Below are 18,978 nucleotides of genomic sequence, written 5' to 3' on the forward strand. Positions count from 1 at the left end.
ATGTTTCTAAAAGGTCAACGGGCTCATAGTGATGTTACTAGTAGCTGACTGGGAGGTGTTTATTATAATTTGGGGAGATTCCGCTGCCTGATGCTTACCTGCTAAACCCCTTTCTGCTCATCACGACGCTGGAGCACTGACTCCATGCGCTCTGAATGCGCACTGCTGATTGGCTGTTACCGCTCTGAATATGCACTGCTTACGGACTGTATCCCTGCAGACTGTATTGATCTATATTGATATATAATGTATATATTGTGTTTTTTATGTTGATTTCATTAAAAAAAAAAAAAAAATTATTTTTTTTTTAAATTCCTTGTGTCATCAATCTGTCAATCCTTTCCGTGTCCGGGCCAGGTAAGGTTCCATGCGGTCCGCGGCCCGGTACCGGTCCGCGGACCGGTGGTTGGGGACCACTGCTGTAAGTCATCCAGCAGCTATAAAACTATACAATTATATTGCTGTAATCGGACGTGCCGTAATGAAACGACTGGAACTGTGTGATGCATTACATTGTATCGTATGCATGTTTGAAATAAACTGAAACTGAACTGAACTGAATAGATATGTCTAATATTTGTATTTTATGACAGTCCAAATATGTTGACAAGCATACGTCGGCCTCCTTTCTCACAGCCATTTCTGCGCAACTTCCATCTTACAGGAGCCTTCTAGACGTCATTCATAAAGACTCAAAACAACTCCCAGTGCTGTTGTACTAGTTTTGACGAATCACACTGTGTGTGTGCCAAATAAAGAGGTGGGTAGAGTACCCCCAAAATAATACTCAAGAGTAAGAGTACCATTACTTTGGAATAATATGACTCAAGTAAAAGCAAAAAGTAGTCATAAAAAGATTTACTTGAGTAAGAGCACTCAAAAAAATGACTCATTGGATGAACTCAATTAAAATGAGGGCAGGATTTCCATCCAACAAATATATGTTGCCCCAACTCAAAATTAGTACATTCTCACAATACAATAAAAATGTGTTAATCCAATTTATTTTTAGCAAATAAATCCAAACTGAAATTATTGCAATAACTAAGCGAAATTTATTTACATTTGTCAGAATAATTTTTAACAAATACATCTAAAATGAAATTATTTTGGTTACTAAGTGAAATTTATTTATATGTGCCCAACTCAAAATTAATTGGAAATTAAGCAAGCTAAAAATCACCCTAGATCCCATAAAAACACATCAGACAAAACCTGGTTGGTATTTTTAATGTAGAATAATTCTTAATTCAACAATCTTGAATATAACACCACAAGATGTCAAAGTTACTTGCAAACACAAACCAAAATGTTGCGTTTGAGTGAAAACAAAACATTAAGAAGTCAATTTTACATAAAGATGTCAGATTTGCTACCAACACATACCAAGAACTTAGTTTTATATAAACAAAGATGTCAAATTGACTTGATACAAAGCACAGAGAACTCAGTTTTAGTTATAAAACACCAAGAAACAGTTTTACCTTTTCTTAAATAACTCGAGGCAAAGTTTATGAGAAATGGTTCTCCAAAATAGTTTAAAGTGGTGTAAAATTAACACTCAGCGCCGCAAAGGAAACTGCAAAAACACATTTGAGTCCTGCACAAGTTATTCAAAAAGTTGTAGTGTGTTGAGCTCAAAGGACCACAATATATGTAAATAAGAATGGGTAACACTATTTCATGCTGCTGTGTAACATAAACTATTAACTTACCAGATATTCCTTGAAGAAAGTGTCTGGATCTTCATTGAGGTAGATAACAAGGCTTCTCAGGATGCACTCCCTCCTGATGTCAATGTCGTCACACTAAAGCAGGGTGAAAAATCAAAACAGAATTTAGCAAAATATTGGTGCAACAGTGGCACAGGGAGGGGGGCAAGTTGACGAGAGTGTGTAAAGAAAACTAGATAAACCAATACAGCTTCTGAAGACTAGAGTATAGCATCTTTAACACATTTCTGAGCAGGGCACACAACCATAAAATAAATAAGTGTATATGTGTGTATATATATATAAAAATTAATAAAACAGTTCTACCATTTCTACTTACCAAATCTATGTTTGCCAGAACTTCTTTGATTCGTTGCCCCTTCACTCCTCCTTTGCTTTTGAAGATGTACATCAGCTTGAGTGAAACGTGGTCCAGTTGTGACACAAACTTTGACTGCAGTGGCTTTGTAGTGATCCACAAAAACTCCTCATTAATCTAAAAAATATTCAATAAAATGTATTTAGAAAAATTTGCCATTTTCTTAAGGTTAAAAATCAATACATAAAAATACAAGTTAACTTACTTCACTCTGCTGGAACAGGGCAGGCCACCGGTTTTTGAATCCCTCTATCATGGGCCTCTGTTCAACGACCTCTCGTTGTCTGTGGGAGAAGGTTTTTTCCATTTTTGCTTTTATCAGCACTTATTGTCACGCTTTTTTATTTCTGATAACAAAGCCATTCTCTTACTTTCCAAGCTTTCTGTGGTTTGGCCTTTTGGGTGCAGTGGTATGTAGTAAACTTCAGCCTTTTTTGCTTTCTTGAAGTTGGCTGCAGCTTTGCCTTGGCCTTATTCCACTGGTCATCTAGTATGTACTCAACTGGCTCTAAAACAGAAAAGTGAGATGTATAGCTGCTTTAAACATGACTATGAATAAAGAATGCCAAGATTAAATGAAAATAATACTTTATTTGACCTTTTTTCGCTTTTCATAACCTGAAGCAGAGGAGAAGCTCCTCTCGCTTGACCAAATGTCCAAATAGGTATGTCCACCTCGCTCTGACCTCACAACCTAGTCAGACTGCAAAACCTAGCAAACAGAAGCATCTCAAACTGCAAGCTCACGCCAAAATGCATCACCTTTATGCTTTGACATTTTTCAGCACGAGTAGCCAACATTGTAACTTTTATAAGTCAGAAAAGACGGAGTTCATCATATGTCCCTTTAAGGAATCTGCCAAAAGCACAACTTTGTTTGCCTTGAAGTCTCGGTCATGTTTTTAAAACTGTGTTGAAGTTATTAGAGAAACCCGCAAAGAAAAAACACAGAAAAAGTGAATTTCATGACGTGGTTTTAATCATGCATGTCAATAAGATAAAGAAGAAGAAAGTCACTTCTTCCTCTCAATTTCTTTGAACGTCATGACCACCTCCTCCTTGCGACCTGTAGACGCACACATTTCTACTTGTTCACTTACTCCAATATGAGTCTGAAGACAGGATTTGTGGTCCTCCTTCTCTGCATGCCAGGTACTACACCTCTACTTTTTTATTTGGTTAAAGTAGTGGATGTGATTCATAAAATATTGCTTTTCTACGTTGGCTCCGAGCAAAATATTTTTATCAGTTATATCAGCTAAATGTGCAATTTACAGTGAAACTTTTGTTGTATATTGTTGGTCTTGTCATCCCCGTCCGGACCTGAGGATGACTTGGTGTTGTGAATGGATCAAAGGTGATGCCGGTGAAGAATTTGTTGAACAAAGCTTTATTTGGTCAAACGAGCCTCGGACTGGGACTGCAGCTCCCAGGAGTGTGGTCCTGATATCAGTATCTTCCCTTCTGCCCCAAAAAAACGCTCCTAGTATCTTTTACATGAAGACATTTCTTCTGTGTTGCGCTAGTCCTGGAACCATCAAGTCTGGACAGAGTCCAGTTGTTTTTACCCATGCGAAAACATATGCGTTGTGACCTCTGACCCCTCACTGACCCCTCACTGATTCTATAGATGGTGGCAACTATCAGATGTTGCTCATGTACTTTTCAAAGGAATAACCCCCTCCAGAGTTCTGGAACCTGGGTTATATTTAAATCAGACCCAATCTAATAGAATATGTATGTGCTACGATTTACAGATACTACACTTTTAAGTCTTTCAAGTTTATTCACAATACCGTAGAACAATTACAATAGTAGTGAATATCATTTAAAGATGTTGGTAAGTGAAAGGGTCCCCCAAATAAACTAGAAGAAGCTTTTGACAGGGGGTCCAGAGGACAGTATATACATGGAATGATGAAACATGATAGCAAGCACAACAACAACAAAAAAACAACAAAGCTATATGATGAACATAAGATAATAGTACTAAAGCAAGCATACACATACACACATACATTTATTCAACCATGCAAAACCCAACAGTAGTCAACCCCACATGAGGCATTAGAGATAGGTGGTTAATAGGTAAGTTTTCAGTTTCTTTTTGAAGTTGGAGAATGGATACCGCATCTTGAGGCTCTCATAAAGCCGGTTCCAAATATTTGGTCCCCTGCATACAACACTTCGAGCGGTACAAGCCAGTGCTACAGAGCCTGAGATTCAGCCTGTAAATGACTTGATATGTTAAACAAGCATTTTGATAAATATTGAACTCTGTCAGTCTTAAGAGATGATAATTATGGAATAGATGTCGAGTGGGGGCATTAAACTTGTACCATGACAGGGCCCGTATGATTTTCTTTTGCATGGATTCTAATTTGTGTAGGTAGTAGAGATGCGCGGATAGGCAATTATTTCATCCGCAACCGCATCACAAAAGTCGTCATCCACCCGCCATCCACCCGAACTAACATTTTATCAAAACCACAACCGCCCGCCACCCGCCACCCACCCGTTGTTATATATCTAATATAGACGATGCAAGGCATTCCTGTTAAAGAAAGGAGACTGATCCAATGCAGCAGAGACATTCAATGCGTGCCACGCATTAATATCTCTTGGCCATGCATTAGAGGCTAAGAGATATTAATGCGTGATAATATTATTTATCATTATTATAATATTATTGTTATTTCCATTAAGAAAGTGTTGACTATTATTATTTTTTTCCCCTGGTCTTTAGTATTCCCTTTTTTAGTTTGTCGCGTACCACGTTTGCAGCCGGCGTTGCCATCTTTTTATTTTTTTCTTCTTCTTCTGTTGTGGTGTGCTGTGTCACGCCAAATTTCTTCCCCCTACAAACCCCCCCTCCCCCCCCCCCCATTTACTTCCGTGGTCATGTTTCCTCTTACGTCATTGACAGCGATCGATAGCACTTCGGCTTTGACTGCCCGTCGCTAGAAGGATACTTCGTCTTTGACAGCTGCTGGAATCTGAAGAAATCGATTATTGTTTTTTTTTGTACAGGCGAGAAACAGGACAGTCGCGTGCGGGTGACTTTATTGGACGCAGCCCCGGAAGTAAATGGGGGGGGGGGGGGGGGGGGCTTTTGTAGGGGGGAAGAAATTTGGCGTGACAGCTGCAGCAGTGCCTGATGAATAATTGCCTGTTTCAAAGAGTGCTGCTCGTTTTTCGTATGTGGGTAACAACATTTAACTATGTATTTTTTTTTCTGAATTGGTTCAACCGCCACCCGCCCGAATCTATTTAAAATCTATTTTTTTCGTCATGCATCCGCCCGACCCGCGGATTATCCGCGGACTCCGCAGTTGTGTCCGCAAACCGCGCATCTCTAGTAGGTAGGTAGGGAAGATGTTACACCAGATGACATTACAGTAGTTTAGATGTGGTTCAAAGAGAGTTTTATATAGGGTAAGTAGAGCATACAGAGGAAGATAATGACGAAGGTGAAAGAACAGGCCAACAAATTTGGATAATTTGTTTAACAGATGGCTAATGTGACATTTGAAATTGAGGTATTCGTCAATGATGACTTCTTTATTAACACAATTCATGAAGCACAGAAACTACTAAGTGACAAACGTTCAAGCTGGTACATTTTGCGTCTGCTCTGAGGTGGACTTTTTGATGTGGAAATTGAGAAATGTGCTTACACGCTGGTGTGACTTCCTGAGGTAGCGAACATCTTCTCATTGATTCCAATCAAGAGTTACGCAACAGGTGTGGAGGAAAGAAGTAAACATCTTCACATGACGCTAACTACACTTTTCTCCCCTCATATGATGTATTTCAAAACAGTTAATCTCAGACGAGAACTGGAAGAAAGAAATGCCGTTTAGAAAAGTGAGAAGCACCCAAAACCCCAAAATGTGTACCTGAAGTTTCATTTAGTCATAGTACTTGTTTCATACTACTTCTTTTGGTGTGTAATGAAGTTGCTGAAACAGTATTTAATAAGTGAAGTACTCGATGAAGTACTTGTGATGTTGTGTGTTTCAGGGCTGTTCAGTGCTGAGTGGGGGGGGGGGCCTACATTGAGAGGGAGATCTGTGCAATTAAAGGATCCACTGTAAAGCTTCAGTGCTCCTTTAAGTTCCCGCCCACAGAAGACGGGCGTGAGATCAAGGTTAAGGAAACATTTTGGTTCACCAAAGATCCGAATGAAGATCTGAGATTGGACCCTCAGTACTTTGGTGGTGTGCAGTCTGACTGTCATGGCAACCTCTGCAGTCTGACCATCGCAGACGTGAGACTGAGTGACGAGTACACGTTCAGATTCACAACCAACCATTCCAGAGGAGACTTCATCGTCACGCCTGGTGTCAAAATGACCGTCACTGGTACTGCTTTCCATAAAACACATTTCCACTAAGCTCAGTCCAGTTTGAGGTCAGGATTGTCTGCTGTGAGTAGGCGGGCCCAGCCACAGTGACATCATAGCGTGGCGCCAACACAGAACTACAATGGAGGGCATCTTGTTTTTGGTCTTCTTCACATTCTGGAAATGTCCTCCAATCAGCACACTGCACTGTATCGAGCTCCGGCCCCATCTGTCTTATTCTGTACACTGTAAAAAAAAAAATCAAATTTTTATGGTTAATTTACGGTACTCTAAATTTCTACTGTAATTTTTCAATTTTTTTTAAATAGTTTATAAAACTGTAGAATTGAAGAGATTATCTGTAAATAAACAATCCGCCTGTTATTTTTTTTTACAGAAAAATACCAAATTATACATAGCATTTTTTGTTTTTTTAAATTACTTTCAAATTCATGTAAAATTACAGTAATTCTTTTTCATTAAATATGTAGCTTGTTATATAAAAGTCTATGTCCATACTAACAATCTGAATAAAGGTATTTTTCTGCAGAACTGTTTGCATCGTCACTTTATTAAAGGTGGTTGATCTTAACAATTCAGAAAAAATCTGTGAAATAATGGTATTTTTCTGTGGAACTGCCAGCATTGTCACTTCATTAAAAGGTGTTTGATCGTAATAATTTGGAAAAACTCTGGAGAATAAAGGTATTTTTCTGCAGAACTGTTTGCATCGTCACTTTATTAAAGGTGGTTGATGTTAATAGTTTAGTAAAAATCTGTAAAATTAAGATAATTTTTCACAAAACGTTTCATGAAAATTTCTGTAAATATAATGTTTTTGATCATTATTTGGTTTACAGTGTTTTACTTTAAAGGCCTACTGAAATGAAATGTTTTTATTTAAACGGGGATAGCAGATCCATTCTATGTGACATACTTGATCATTTCGCGATATTGCCATATTTTTGCTGAAAGGATTTAGTAGAGAACATCGACGATAAAGTTTGCAACTTTTGGTCGCCGATAAAAAAAGCCTTGCCTGTACCGGAAGTAGCGTGAAGTCACAGGTTGAAAGGCTCCTCACATTTCCCCATTGTTTACACCAGCAGCGAGAGCGATTCAGACCGAGAAAGCGACGATTACCCCATTAATTTGAGCCAGGATGAAAGATTCGTGGATGAGGAACGTGAGAGTGAAAGACTAGAGTGCAGTGCAGGACGCATCTTTTTTTTGCTCTGACCGTAACTTAGGTACAAGCTGGCTCATTGGATTCCACACTCCCTCCTTTTTCTATTGTGGATCACGGATTTGTATTTTAAACCACCTCGGATACTATATCCTCTTGAAAATGAGAGTCGAGAACGCGAAAAGGACATTCACAGTGACTTTTATTTCCACGACAATACATTGGCAAAGCACTTTAGCCACAGAGCTAACGTGATAGCATCGTGCTTAAATACAGATAGAAACATAAGAAATAAACCCCTGACTGGAAGGATAGACAGAAAATCAACAATACTATTAAACCCTGGACATGTAAATACACTGTTAATGCTTTCCAGCTTGGCGAAGCTTAACAATGCTGTTGCTAACGACGCCATTGAAGCTACCTTAGCAACGGGACCTCACAGAGCTATGATAAAAACATTAGTGCTCCACCTACGCCAGCCAGCCCTCATCTGCTCATCAACACCCGTGCTCACCTGCGTTCCAGCGATCGACGGAAGGACGAAGGACTTCACCCGATCATCCGTGCGGTCGGCGGCTAGCGTCGGATAGCGCGTCTGCTATCCAAGTCAAAGTCCTCCTGGTTGTGTTGCTACAGCCAGCCGCTAATACACCGATCCCACCTACAACTTTCTTCTTTGCAGTCTTCATTGTTCATTAAACAAATTGCAAAAGATTCACCAACACAGATGTCCAGAATACTGTGGAATTTTGAGATGAAAACAGAGCTTTTTTGTATTGGATTCAATGGTGTCCGAATACTTCCGTTTAACTATTGACGTCACACGCATACGTCATCATACATAGACGTTTTCAACCGGAAGTTTGGCGGGAAATTTAAAATTGCACTTTACAAGTTAACCCGGCCGTATTGGCATGTGTTGCAATGTTAAGATTTCATCATTGATATATAAACTATCAGACTGCGTGGTCGGTAGTAGTGGGTTTCAGTAGGCCTTTAAAGGTGGTTGATCTTAACAATTCAGAAAAAATCTGTAAATTAATGGTATTTTTCTGTGGAACTGCCAGCATTGTCACTTCATTAAAGGTGTTTGATCGTAATAATTTGGGAAAACTCTGTAGAATAAAGGTATTTTTCTGCAGAACTGTTTGCATCGTCATTTTATTAAAGGTGGTTGATGTTAATAATTTAGTAAAAATCTGTAAAATTACAATATTTTTCCGCTAAACGTTTCATGAACATTTCTGTAAATATAATGTTTTTGATCATTATTTGGTTTACAATGTTTTACTTTAATTTTATGGTTTTCGTTTGGCAGCCGTAGCTGTCAGTAGATGACCGTTTTTTTACAGAATTTTTTTTTACAGTGTAGTATAGCACCGCTAAAACTGAAAAAGGCCCCTAAGAGGCACACCCTCTGGTTCACGGAAGAAACCAGAGCAGAGCAATCATGCAAAAAGCTACAACGCAAATAGCGTGCGACTAAACTAGAGGTTTTCCATCAAGCATGGAGTGATGAATTACCAACTTTTTAACACACGCTTACCTTAGCTAAAACTAGTTATTACTCCAATTTGACCTGCCTAAAAAAAAAAGGTCCTAAATATTTGTTTAACACAGTAACATCGCTAACTCAACAAAGGTTTTTTTTTCCCAGTAGCTCCACCCACTCGGCTGATGACTTTATGAATTTATGTACTAACAAAATTGAGTTCCTTAGGAAGGAGATTAAGGACAAAATGTCCCAGCTCCGACCAGGTTCTATAAACGCAGATACAAATGTATGCACTACGGCAAATGCTTTCCAAAATAATATCTCTCTTTTTGAAGAAGTAACGTTAGAGGAATTCTTGCGACTCGTTAATAGGACAAAACAAACATCATGTCGACGCGAACCCACTTCCTGGAAAACACATCAAGGAGCTGTTTGTCAAATTAGGACCATCAGCGCTAAATATTATTAACTTGGCACTCTCCTCTGGTACCTTTCCCTTTGCATTCAAAACAGAAGTTATTCATCCTTTGCTTAAAAGACTTAACCTTTTTTTTTTTTTTTTTTACAGTGTACTTGGCTTCCTGACAACTTGTTTTGATACCCTTCACAACTTATGAGGACAAAAACTGAGCCAAACTGTACTGCCTTTGGTGGAAGTGGACATCAAGACTTTTGTTTTGAAATGATACAAAGAGCGAATGCAACAACATTTTGTTCTTATCTGTACTGTAAAGTTAACATTTGAATGACAATAAAAGGAAGTCTAAGTCTGAGTCTAAGTCTAATTTAAGTTTTCCTTCCATTCCAGATCTGAAAGTACAAGTGTCAAGGTATGATCTGAAGTGTGTCAGCAGCACTTGCAGTCCTTGGTCTCCTTCCTCATACGTCTGGTATAAGAACGGAGAGAATATCCAAAATGCAAAGTCCCAAGAGTACACAGTAGAGTGTTACTCTAAAGACAGTTACTCCTGTGCTATAAGAGGACACGAGCAAGCTGCGTCTCCTCCAGAGTGTGAGTGGACTCTTCAGTCTTCTGCTGCACGTCACATATAACTTTGTGCCGACTCAGCTCAATGCTTCTTCTGTCTTTCAGGTGTGTACAGGTTATGTAACAAGGTGGTTTACGACAAGAGACACATCTGTGCCATCCAAGGATCATCCGTGGACATTAACTGTGGATACTCGAGCTATGGAAAAACCTTGACAAAATTCTGGTTCCGTACACATTCTAGTAGTGACTGGTGGAAACCCTCCACGACCGAATATGTCCAGTCAGACCCTCGGTATGAAGGTGGTCTTGACATACCTTCAGAGACTTCCGGAAAAAGCACACTGATAATAGAAGATGTGAGCCAGAAAGATTCTGCTGAGTACCGCTTCAAATTCACCACTGATTGTTTTGAATGGAGGAATATTTTACCTGGAAGCACCTTGACAGTAGCAGGTATGAACACACCTGACCAAACATGCCAAATAATACAACTATATTACAAAACCCAAAACCAGTCAAGTTGTCACGTTGTGTAAATGGTAAATAAAAACATAATGCAATGATTTGCAAATCCTTTTCAACTTATATTCAACTGAATAGACTGCAAAGACAAGACAGTTATTGTTCCAACTGAGAATTTAATGGCAGCAACACACTGCAAAAAAAAGTTGCCACAGGTACATTTTTACCACTGTGTTACATGGCCTTTCCTTTTAACAACACTCAGTAAACGTTTGGGAACTGAGGAGACACATTTTTGAAGCTTTTCAGGTGGAATTATTTCCCATTTTTGCTTGATGTACAGCTTAAGTTGTTCAACAGTCCGGGGTCTCCGTTGTGGTATTTTAGGCTTCATATTGCGCCACACATTTTCAATGGGAGACAGGTCTGGACTACAGGCAGGCCAGTCTAGTACCCGCACTCTTTTACTACGAAGCCACACTGTTGTAACACATGGCTTGGCATTGTCTCGCTGAAATAAGCAGGGGCGTCCATGAAAAGACGTTGCTTGGATGGCAACACATGTTGCTCCAAAACCCTGTATGTACCTTTCAGCATTAATGGTGCCTTCACAGATGTGTAAGTTACCCATGCCTTGGGCACTAATACACCCGCTTACCATCACATACCATAAAATCATGGCTCAGCTCAACCACAACCTAATCTGAACCAAAATTGATACCCAGCAACTCTTCGAAGCATCAAACAGGTTTATATGTGGTTACAGTGTATATATATTTTCTCATTGTTTTGCACACTCATAGTGTCATGTACATAGTGTATATACCAATTCTTTAAGATGTCAATAAACTTCTCAATCAATCAATCAAAATACAGATGCTGGCTTTTGAACTTTGCACCTATAACAGTCCGGATGGTTCTTTTCTTCTTTGTTCCGGAGGACACGACGTCCACAGTTTCCAAAAACAATTTGAAATGTGGACTGGTCAGACCACAGAACACTTTTCCACTTTGCATCAGTCCATATTAGATGAACTCGGACCCAGCAAAGCCGGCGGGTGCTGTTGATAAATGGCTTTCGCTTTGCATAGTAGAGTTTTAACTTGCACTTACAGATGTAGCGACCAACTGTAGTCACAGACAGTGGGTTTCTGAAGTAGGAATGTCGTAGAGACATGAAACAAAAGCCTCTCACTTAGACAACCCCCAGCAAAAATCAACAGGAAGTTTGCAATTCCCCCTTCAAAACAAAAGTTTTGTAAAAACCGGTCACCTTTTTTCAAACATTGAGTGCGTTTGTCATGTCGGCTTCAAACTAGCACAGGAGAGAGATTGAACCCTTCTGATTAAAAGTTGACGAAAGAGTTTTAATTACTGCTCCGGTTTGGATTTTATGTGCCGTCAAAGTCGGTGCCGTCCATCGCTGCTTGCAGCTTTAATTTTATGTTTGAATTTTCTGCCAATCAAAACCAAGCAGTGGGCTGCAAACTGGACTTTGGACAGTGGTGTTCCAGATGAAGCAGTTATGTGTGTATGTTGTGTGACTTGCATCTAAAATTAATATTAATATGACATGTTTCCTGTTTGCTCCTCTGGCCTACAGCTGTGCAGGTGCAGGTGATGTCAGTTAGAGTTGAAGATTCTCACCTTGTTGCACAAATGTTGTGTCACACAAGCTGCCTTCCAGAAGCTCCTTTGTCTTTTGTGTGGCATCAGAATGGAGCAAATATAATGAATGGAACCAAAGTAGAAGTCACCTTGTCACCTGGAGACTACATCACCTGTGCTGCACAACAACATCAACATATCAGCATCTCTCCTCACCTGTGTGAGTGCTTCTTTCTTCAGCTGATGAACACGTTTAGCCAGCTAGCAGAAGCAGCAACCAGTCAACACATGTGTTTTTATTCCTGCTTACGTCGCACTTGTTGCTAGGTAGACTTCATATGGCACTGTGACGGACAGGGAGAGTTGGCAGAAAAAACAGCACTTTAAATATTATGAGACATGAACCTTTCATTGGATCACTACTCTGTATTGGCCATAAATACTCACTGCAAATAAATATTTATACATTACTAAACATTCTTTGCACATTTGTTACATTTGTTGTTTATCCATATAAATGATATCATCATCTTTGGCCCCAGCAACCAAGAAAGTTAATTAGTTTGTCCGTTTTGCCAAAAGCAAATTTTCATAAAACCATGTGACATGGTCCTAGGAAGCATTATTTTATTTAAATTGTATTTTGGTTGTACGTTGCATGGACACACAGAGGGAAAAAAATAAATATTATACTATTGTTAAGAAAATATTATAATAGAAAGATAGAAAAAAATGGTACCAAAATGTATTTCGGTACTTTTCTAAATAAAGGATGTCATTATTGGCTTTATTTTAACAAAAAATCTTAGGGTACATTAAACATATGTTTATTATTGCAAGTTTGTCCTTAAATAAAATAGTGAACTTACTAGACAACTTTTATTTTAGTTGTAAGTAAACAAACAAAGACTCCTAATTAGTCTGCTGACGTATGCAGTAACATATTGTGTCATTTATCATTCTATTATTTTGTCAAAATTATCAAGGACAAGTGGTAGAAAATGAATTATTAATGTACTTGTTCATTTACTGTTAATTTCTGCTTACTTTCTCTTTTAACATGTTCTGTCTACACTTCTGTTAAAATGTAATAATCACTTTTTATTCTGTTGTTTGATACTTTACATTAGTTTTGGATGATACCACAAATTTGGGTGTCAATCTGATACCAAGTAGTTACAGGATCAGACATTGGTCATATTCTAAGTCCTCATGTATCCAGGGACATATATTTCCTGAGTTTATAAACATAATATAACATTTTTTTTAAACGAAAGAAGATTTTGTGATGCTAAAAATATTGAGGTAATCATATTAGTATCGACTAGATACTAGATATCATTACAGTGGATGTTAAGTGTAGATCCACCAATGCCGTTTGTTTATATGGTGGCGTCCCGGAAGAGTTGGTGCTGCAGGGAATTCTGTGAACTTGTTCTGTGGTGTTTATGTTGTGTTGCAGTGCAAATATTCTCCTAAAATGTGGTTGTCATTGTTGTTTAGTGTGGTCTCACTATATGGCACATGTTAATGACAATGTTGGCGTTGTTCATACTGCCACTTTTAGTGTGACATGTATGGCTGTTGACTAATTATGCCCTTTGTTCTCTTGTGAGTAGAGTGTTCTAAGAAAAAATGTTTGACTTTATAGTCTATGATCACACATAATGAAAACCTATTCTAGTTTTATTAAGCATAGGCCACTTAAGTGTAATGTGCTGCTCTGTGTATGGTAGCTATCGGAAGTATGTAAAACTATCACTCGTCCTACTTGGGTGAAAATTGAAATAAATATACTTGATATGTCTTAATGGAGACAAGAATTTGGGATTTTGAAGTACTTACAACCCTGCTGACTGCGGACGGACGTTAACCGCAAGCTACACTACCGTTCAAAAGTTTGGGGTCACCCAAACAATTTTGTGGAATAACCTTCATTTCTAAGAACAAGAATAGACTGTCGAGTTTCAGATGAAAGTTCTCTTTTTCTGGCCATTTTGAGCGTTTAATTGACCCCACAAATGTGATGCTCCAGAAACTCAATCTGCTCAAAGGAAGGTCAGTTTTGTAGCTTCTGTAACGAGCTAAACTGTTTTCAGATGTGTGAACATGATTGCACAAGGGTTTTGTAATCATCAATTAGCCTTCTGAGCCAATGAGCAAACACATTGTACCATTAGAACACTGGAGTGATAGTTGCTGGAAATGGGCCTCTATACACTTATGTAGATATTGCACCAAAAACCAGACATTTGCAGCTAGAATAGTCATTTACCACATTAGCAATGTATAGAGTGTATTTCTTTAAAGTTAAGACTAGTTTAAAGTTATCTTCATTGAAAAGTACAGTGCTTTTCCTTCAAAAATAAGGACATTTCAATGTGACCCCAAACTTTTGAACGGCAGAGTATATATATACATGCTTGTACATAATATGTATGTATATATATATATATATATATATATATATATATATATATATATATATTATATATACCCATATAAATTATATGGGTAGATATTTGTTCTAAAAAGGGTATTTCAACAAGTAAACAGTACAGTAGGTACTTGATGTTGATATATGTAATGCACATAAGGGTATTCTAGTCAGATGCGCGTGTGTAAATATGCGATGTGTAAATATCAAAATATTACGTACGTCGAATCACTTTTTGTCAGGCAATATTACATTTAATGACAATTTTACATAAATGAATACATCCAAACACGTTGTACATATTTATTATTTGCAGGAAGAAATAACAGTTACAATTGTGTGTGTATCTTCCAAGCAAGAAAGAAGTTTGATCACATCAACATCCGACTAAATGACACACTCCGCTTCGCTGCAGGTCCGCAAAACACGCCCACCCCCCACAGCCACAGAAGAGGAAAACTGTCCTTTCCCGGGCATGATAAAGTCTTAAATAATGTCAAACACGTAGCGTTACAATAACCAGGAAGATAAAGTGTTTGTCTCACACCTACTAATCAAGCATTCACATTTTGCCACAACACACATGGGGGAAAGTCCTAATTGGAAATACAGCCATATTAACTCCTAAACTGCCATTTTAACACACACCAAACCATCAGCACGCATCCAATGCTTTCTCGTGGCCACGAGAAACTTTCTCGTGGCCACGAGAAACTTTTAGTAAAAAAAAAAATTAAAAAAAAATTTTTTTTTTTTTTTTTTTTTAAATAAAAAGTTTCTCGTGGCCACGAGATACTTTCTCGTGGCCACGAGATACATGTCTAAAAAAAAAAAAATTCCCATGTCCCTTTAGGGGCTCCGTATGAAGATAAGGTCCTTTTTTAAAAAAAAATTAATAAAATAAAATAAGATAAATAAATAAATAAAAACATTTTCTTGAATAAAAAAGAAAGTAAAACAATATAAAAACAGTTACATAGAAACTAGTAATTAATGAAAATGAGTAAAATTAACTGTTAAAGGTTAGTACTATTAGTGGACCAGCAGCATGCACAATCATGTGTGCTTACGGACTGTATCCCTTGCAGACTGTATTGATATATATTGATATATAATGTAGGAACCAGAATATTAATAAGAGAAAGAAACAACCCTTTTGTGTGAATGAGTGTAAATGGGGGAGGGAGGTTTTTTGGGTTGGTGTACTAATTGTAAGTGTAAACACTTTAGCTTCGGAGCTAACATGATAGCATCGTGCTTAACTGCGGATAGAAACAGAAGAAATAAGCCCCTGACTGGAAGGATAGACCGAAGATCAACAATACTACTATTACTTCTACTTTTAGGAGACACCGAACTAAACCCTGGACCTGTAACCACATGATTAATGCTGTCCCGCCTGGCGAAGCCTAGCTACCGTATTTCCTTGAATAGCCGCAGGGGCGCTAATTAATTTAAAACCTCTTCTCACTCCTGCGGTTACCAAAACCATGCGGAATGAGCAAGCATGCTCTAATTATTTTAAAACCTCTTCTCACTCCGGCGCATACCTTATCATGAAAAGCACATTTAATAAAAAAAAACGTTATTATGATCTTACCTTTACTTGTAAATGGGTCCATGTGCAGCTGCTTCTGATCAAAGGCAGTCTTTCTCATCTTTCTTCAATTTTAAAAGTCTCTGGAGATATTCCTTTAATTATTACCTCCTGCTTCGATTGAAAGTCCAGTTTAGAAAACGGTTTTATTTTAGATATGTAATCCTCCATGGTAAAAGTGCAAGCAAACAATTGATGCATGCTTGCTGCTTGTTGTCTTCTTCTGCAGTACCTGTCTCCTGCAGTACTGGTAGTCGCAAGAAGGATTACTAGCGCCCTCTACCACCAGGAGGCGGGAGTCATTTAATGACTCATATTTGACCCGGCGGAAGTGCCAAGCATGCGCTAATTATTTTGCGAAACGAATTTGACCCGGCTGTAATTCTAGGCAGGCGAATACTATATTCCCGGCGCCAATTCAAGGAAATACGGTATGCTGTTGCTAACGACGCCATTGAAGCTAACTTAGCTACGGGACCTCGACAGAGCTATGCTAAAAACATTAGCTCTCCACCTACGCCAGCCTTCATCTGCTCATCAACACCCGTGCTCACCTGCGTTCCAGCGATCGACGGCGCGACGGAGGACTTCACCACGATCAACGAAACGGTCTGCTATCCAACTCAAAGTCCTCCTGGTTGTGTTGCTGTAGCCAGCCGCTAATACACCGATCCCACCTACAGCTTTCTTCTTTGCAGTCTCCATTGTTCATTAAACAAATTGCAAAAGATTCACCAACACAGATGTCCAGAATACTGTGGAATTTTGCGATGAAAACAGACGCTGTTTGTATTAGGACACAGTGGTGTCCCAATACTTCCGCACAATCCGTGACGTCACGTGCAAACGTCATCATACCGAGACGTTTTCAGCCGGATATTTCCCGGGAAATTTAAAATTGCACTTTATAAGTTAACCCGGCCGTATTGGCATGTGTTGCAATGTTAAGATTTCATCATTGATATATAAACTATCAGACTGCGTGGTCGGTAGTAGTGGGTTTCAGTAGGCCTTTAAATGTGTGCAGTCCTAATGTGCCACAGGTGCATCTGATCTCAGGTGTCGTTCGATTGGCACTTTGGTTGTCAGGGGCAACAAGCTAAAAGGGGCAACGTCTTAAAATGCCAGCAAAGTCCACAAAGAGTAAAAAAATACCATTTAAAAAATACAATCAAAGTCCACAGCAATAAAAACATGCAATTAAAATCCACAACAATAAAAACACTAAGACATGCATGGCAATGAAACATAAAAAATAAAATCCCCTACTTGTGTCCCATCACATATATATTCTTGCTTCTTCCCTCAGATGTTCTGAAAAGACCCTCAGTGTCTCTGAAGGATACTCGTAACATATTGGAGGGTTGTCCACTAACACTGACCTGCAACATCGACGTCCCAGCAACAGTTGATTACTGCTGGTACAAGAAGAAGAACGTGTCTTCAGATGATGACGTCCTCAGTAAAGGCCAAAAACTGGTCTTCCCGTCCATCAAGTCTTCAGACTCAGCAGAGTATTGGTGTACTGTGGAGAACCAGCTGGGGAAGAACGCATCAGAACCCGTCCTCATTGATGTCCAATGTAAGTACATCTACGTCAGGGGTCCCCAAACTACGGCCCGCGGGCCAGATACGGCCCGCCAGCGTCCAAAATCCGGCCCGCGGGTAGTACCAAATAAAAATAAAAAATAAAAATAAATATATATATATATATATTTTTTTTTAATTATTATTTTTTTAATCTGTTCTTTTTCACCCATCCATCAATCCATTTTCCACCGCTTGTTACTGAGTCTCCTAGGCAGATACTGCACGCCAGCGTCCAAAATCCGGCCTGCGGGTAGTACCAAAAAAAAAAAATAATATATATATATATATATATATATATATATATATATATATATATATATATATATATATATATATACATATTTTTTTTTTTAATGATTATTTTTTTAATCTGTTCTTTTTCACCCATCCATCAATCCATTTTCCACCGCTTGTTACTGAGTCTCCTAGGCAGATACGGCACGCCAGCGTCCAAAATCCGGCCCGCGAGTAGTCCTGGCTAAAAAGTAAATAAAAATTGTATTTATTTATTTTTTGATTATAATTTTTTTTAATCTGTCCTTTTTCGCCCATCCTACAATCCATTCTCTACCGCTTGTTACTGGGTCTCCTAGGCAGATAAGGCCCGCCAGCATCCAAAATCCGGCCCGCGGGTAATACCAAGTAAAAAAAATAAAAATAATATATATATATATTTTTTTTTATTATTTGTTTTAACCTGTCCCTTTTCGCCCATCCATCAATCCATTTTCTACTACTTGTTACTGGATCTCCTAGGCAGATACGGCACGCCAGCGTCCAAAATACGGCCCGCGGGTAGTCCCGACTAAAAAAAATGGTATATATAATTTTTTTTAATCTGTCCTTTTTCGCTCATCCATCAATCCATTTTCTACCGCTTGTTATTGGTCTCCTAGCCAAAGCGGTACGCTTTGCCTCTATAACTGGCTCCATCACTGCAGCACTAGCCTTAAACCAGTCTGCATTTCTTTTCGTTCTCTTCCCATATGTTGCAATGGCTTGGTCGTAGATGGTATCACGCAAGCATTTCCATTTGTCCACAGCACTTTGCCTGATTGATGGTCCACAGAGTGCTTGGTCAAGGGAGGTGAGGAAGCGTTGTGTGACAGCCAGGTTGGTATAACGACTGGCATTGATACGTGGACGGGCCTTCTGCTTGGTGTAATAGATCTG

At 38.8% G+C, this 18,978-nt stretch overlaps 1 long non-coding RNA gene across 1 annotated transcript; it reads right to left on the reverse strand.

The window, feature by feature from the left end:
* Positions 1-5,798: 5,798 nt before the first annotated feature.
* LOC133633595 (uncharacterized) lies at positions 5,799-17,120 on the reverse strand. Its single transcript, XR_009821795.1, has 3 exons — positions 16,770-17,120; positions 12,221-12,359; positions 5,799-6,682 (listed from the first exon to the last, which is right to left on the reverse strand). It is a non-coding gene; the product is annotated as an uncharacterized LOC133633595 (long non-coding RNA).
* Positions 17,121-18,978: the final 1,858 nt, after the last annotated feature.

Source organism: Entelurus aequoreus, linkage group LG18 (assembly GCF_033978785.1).
Source record: "Entelurus aequoreus isolate RoL-2023_Sb linkage group LG18, RoL_Eaeq_v1.1, whole genome shotgun sequence".
Classification (NCBI taxonomy): Eukaryota; Metazoa; Chordata; class Actinopteri; order Syngnathiformes; family Syngnathidae; genus Entelurus; species Entelurus aequoreus.